Source organism: Marmota monax, unplaced genomic scaffold (genome assembly GCF_021218885.2).
Source record: "Marmota monax isolate L192 unplaced genomic scaffold, Marmota_monax_Labrador192_F-V1.1 WCK01_AAM20220418_F8-fsc00021, whole genome shotgun sequence".
Lineage (NCBI taxonomy): Eukaryota > Metazoa > Chordata > Mammalia > Rodentia > Sciuridae > Marmota > Marmota monax.
Window position 1 is genome coordinate 21700908 of NW_026695228.1, and position 4779 is coordinate 21705686.

Sequence of the window (4779 nt, forward strand, 5' to 3'; positions counted from 1 at the left end):
GTGGCTCAGTAACTGCAGAATGCAAGGTCACAGTCACACCAAACTTTTGCGTGACTGAGCCCACCAGTATGGATGGGCCTGTATGTTCTCAGTCACCCACTACATATTCCATAACTTATAGCTTAAATATATTTTTTAAGTTTAAAAATCTGTCAAAGCAAAAATAAATTACCTATATGCAGGCATTTAAATGAAGGAGGTAGCTGGGCACACTGGCTCACACCTGTAATCTCAATGACTCTGGAGGCTAAGGCAGGAGTCCAAACCACAAGTTTGAGGCCAGTCTGGACATTTATGGCTGAGAGGCAGAGTGCCCCTTGGTTCAATCCCTAGCACCACAAATAAATAAATAAATAAATAATAAAGAGGTACATCCTGTACAGAGGGAATAATTATTCCTAAATATACCAGTGAGTAAAATACATGAAGGCTGGGACTGTAGCTCAGTAGTAGAGCACTTGCCTAGCATTTGTGAGGTCCTGGGTTTGATCCTCAGCACATAAAAAATAAATAGAATAAAGGTATTGTAGAAAAAAATTATTAAGGAAAATATACAAATGTGCTTTGTTAATACACAGTTTCTCTCTGAAGAGATCCACAAGAGATTAGATTATAGCAGTTAGCTCTGTGGTGGATAATTACAGATGGTTTTTTTTTTTTCTCAAAACTATGCAAATTACTTTGTAATGGCCTTAGAAAAAGAATATGCCAAAAATATTTTCTTGTGTTATCAAATATTCTCCCTTGATTTTGTGTCTGTGTACATGATACCATAATTAGAAGGACGTGCTACAATTAACCAATCCCTAGGGCTGAATGTTTAAAATTTTGCCATTTTATGGAATAAGTTTGCAGTGAACAGTGTAGCACATCCTTCTAATTTAGGATAAATTCTCAAGACTTGTTTGCATATGGTTTTAAACTTGTTTCCATTTTGCTTCTCAGTGTTCTTAGTCCGTTTTCTATTGCTGTAACAAAATACCTGACACAGAATAATTTTTACACAGAATAGTTTATTTGGCTAACAGTTTTGGAGTGGGAAGTCCAAGAACATGAAGCTGAAGTCTGCTGAGAACTCTCTTGCTGCATCATCCGATGGTAAAGGGCATCGCATGACAACATTGAGCAAGTGTGCATCAGCTCAGATCTCTCATAAAGCCCACCAAAAGGGCCCCTCCCTCAACTCATCTAACCCTAATTAGGTCCCAAAGGTCTCACTTCCAAATACCATCAACCCAGACATGGGGATCATCTCAGGGGTATACATTTCACAAAAATCGTTTTACTTAAAGAGTCTTGCTAGAGCCGGTGGTACACACTTGTAATCCCAGCAACTCAGGAAGCGGAAGCAGGAGAATTGCAAGTTTGAGGCCAGCCTGGGTAACTTAGCAAGACCCTTACAATAAAAAGACTGGGAAAGCTCAATAATAAGATGTCCCTGGATTAAAAAAAAAAAAAAAGTCTTTCAGTTTCTAGGAGATATTATTGGAGAATATCTCTGCAGCAGTCTGAACTATTTATACTGTTTCTTCTAACCAGTGGATTCTGGTTTGGCCTTTTCAAAGGCGCTTGGGAGAGACCCCTGCGGTGCTCATTTTTTCAGTCTCAGATAAATGGTATTTTAATCTGAAATGATCATATGAAAGCAGGTGCACAGGTCTTTCCAGACAGCAGGTGAGCAGTGTCAGTACTGCACTGCAGGGTCCTTCACTCAGCACAGCATCAATGAGCATTGACATTTTGTAATAGTATACTGAAGCCAGGCGAGGTGGCGCATGCCTGTCATCCCAGTAGCTCCGCTCGTGAGGCTGAGGCTGAGGCAGGAGGATCGTGAGTTCAAAGCTAGCCTCAGCAACAGCGAGGTGCTAAGCAACTGAGTGAGACCCTGACTCTAAAAAAAATACAAAATAGGACCAGGGATATGGCTCAGTGGTACTGTGACCCTGAGTTCAATCCCTGGTACCAAAAAAAAAAAAAAGTAGCCTGAAAGTGGAACTAACCAAAGACTCCTTAATACACATTCACTAACCTTTTTTTTTTTTTTTTTTTTTGATACCAGGGATTAAAGCTAGGACACCTAAACCACTGAGCCACACCCCCAGCCCTTTTTTAATTTTGAAACAGGGTCTTTCTAAGTGCTGAGACTGGCTCCTCCTGCCTCAGCATCCCAAGCCACTGGGATTACAGACATGCACCACCATGCCTGGCTCATTAACCTTTCTTCCCCACTCCCATCTATTTATTTATTTATTCATGTAGGGAATTGAACCTAGGGCCCCTCATCTGCGAGCCAAGCACTGTATCACTAAGCTACATCCCCAGTCCTTTTCATCTTATTTTTAGACAGGATCTTGCTAAAATGCCCAGGCTAGCCTTGAACTTAAAATCCTCCTGCCTCAGCCTCCCAAGTAGCTGGCATTACAGGCAATGCATCACCATGCCCAGCTTTAAAGATTCTTAACTGGCTCTCCTGAGATATTGGGGTTGGAGGGCCCATGATGGGGCAAGCATGTAGGCCTATAGTCCCAACTACTGGGAGGCTGAGGCAGGAGGAGAGCTTGAGCTCAAAGATTCCTAGACTAAGGCTGGGGTTGTGGCTCAGTGGTAGAACGCTTGCCTTGCACATGTGGGGCACTGGGTTCAATCCTCACCACATACAAATAAATAAATAAAGGTATTGTGTCCATCTACAACTAAAAATTTTTTTAAAAAAATTATACACTAGCTTGGATAATAGAGACCCCATCTCAAAAAATCAAATGAACAAGACCCTGATAAATGTTGTATATCTTCAGCCTACAAAAATACATACATGTATAGTATTTTATCAACTCTATTAGTTCATGGTTCTCTGAAGTCCATCCATATGGATTTTTTTTTTTTTAGGGAGAGAATTTTTTAATACTTATTTTTTAGTTTTCGGTGGACACAACATCTTTATTTTTATGTGGTGCTGAGGATCGAATCCAGCGCCCCGCACATGCCAGGCGAGTGCGCTACTGCTTGAACCACATCCCCAGCCCTAGATCTCTTAATATAGATCCTGACTGGCAAGATCCAGACTACCAATCCTTACATAAACGTAAAATCCCATGCCTACCCTTCCGCCTGAAACAGTCACAAAGCTGGCTCATTGTACAGTTCTCAGTGCAAAACCTCACTTCAGAAGAGCAGTTCATGGTAATCCTACTGAAACAGAGACCCTTTGAACTTAAAGGCTGAATTGTTTTAGCTCCCTAACTTCCTCATGCTGAGAATGGAAACTTTACCCCACGTCCCTGGCAGTGGTCAAGAAAGCTGAAAATGAAATGTCCTCTAGTTAGTATAGCCTAGCAAATAAATAAATTATACACACCCACACACATACATATGTATCCATGTGTGTGTGTATATATATATATATCCTGACTTCTGTTCCTACAAATTGTAACTGCTTCCCTAAGACCAAGGGCAGTTTGATCAAACTATTAAATTCTTTTTTCTTTATACTGTTTGCTTATTTCTTATACAGGAGGACAGCAGAATCCAGCCAGCCAGGATACAAACAGGCTCTGTAGCTTGCAGGGTAGACTCCACTCTCCCACGTTCTGGTTAGAGCACCTTGTCTTCTCCCTAATATTACATAATATATTCATTTATTGATTTATGCTCTTCCCCCATGGACTCCCTTAGAGCAGAGCTGAGGTCTGACTTGTTCCAGCTGTTATCTATAAGCCACTCTATCCAGTCACCAGTTTTTGAGAGCCAACAATGGTGAACATTTGCACTGACAGGAAAAACAAACCTGGAACCCAAATTAAACAAAATGTTATCCCCAGAAAAGAACTCCACTATTCTCATGAGTATACGCTTACTTTTAAAAAATTACACTCAATTATCGTTTGAATTTCATAAATAAAATTTTTCTAGATATTTCTCTCTGGTTATATAAGTATCTAAATAAGATCCTTCACCATCCCTCTCAGCCCGCAGAGCCTAAAATATTTGCTTTCTGGGCATTAAAAAGTTTGCGGACCCCTGCCCTAGAGCAATACTTGACATACAACAGGCAATCCGTTGGAGAGTTTTGCAACAGCAACAAAAAGAACCTAAAATACGTATGTATCCACTTGTATAGAAAAACCACGGAGGTATAGCTGGCCATGCGTTAACAAAATGGGAACATTAAAAGGGTCAGGGTTAAAGAAGATAGCCACACAATCGATGTTCGCTATTGATTGCTACTTCAGGTTATCTTGCCCCACAATTTTCACGTTGCCTTCATAATCATTTCAGAAGCGACGAAAGTGCACCTTTTAAGAACCCACTGGGCTCGCAGTCTGCGGCCGGTGTTGAGGGGAGAAGGGTTACCCCAGCCAAAGTCTTCCTTACCAAAGCGAAGAGTCGAGAGGAGGACACCTAAATAAAGCCTGCTGCAATCTCCGCCAGGAGAATGTGAGGGCGCCGAGCCCCGCAGCCTCCGGACGCACACCTCGTAGTCTCAACGAGCCTGCGAGGAGGAAACAGAGGCCCTGTCCCGAGTAGAAACTCCCTAGACTCTTGATCCCGCGGAAACAGCGACCAGCCAGCACCTCTATCCGCGACACAGTGCTGCACGGACGCCCAGGTCCCGCGCGCCGCTCACCTACTGCCCTGAAACGCGCGCCAGTGGCTCGGTCAGCGCACGCGCCTCGCTAGCCCCTCCTACGCTCTGAGCCCAGCGCTGCTTCTTCCCGCCCGGCTCCTGCCTTTACTTCCGGGGTTTCCCAGCGACGGCCGTAAGTGGCGGGCGGAAACGGC

At 43.0% G+C, this 4779-nt stretch overlaps 1 long non-coding RNA gene across 1 annotated transcript; it reads right to left on the reverse strand.

The window, feature by feature from the left end:
• Positions 1–993: 993 nt before the first annotated feature.
• On the reverse strand, positions 994–4722 carry LOC131423892 (uncharacterized). Its single transcript, XR_009226027.1, has 2 exons — positions 4372–4722; positions 994–3612 (listed from the first exon to the last, which is right to left on the reverse strand). It is a non-coding gene; the product is annotated as an uncharacterized LOC131423892 (long non-coding RNA).
• Positions 4723–4779: the final 57 nt, after the last annotated feature.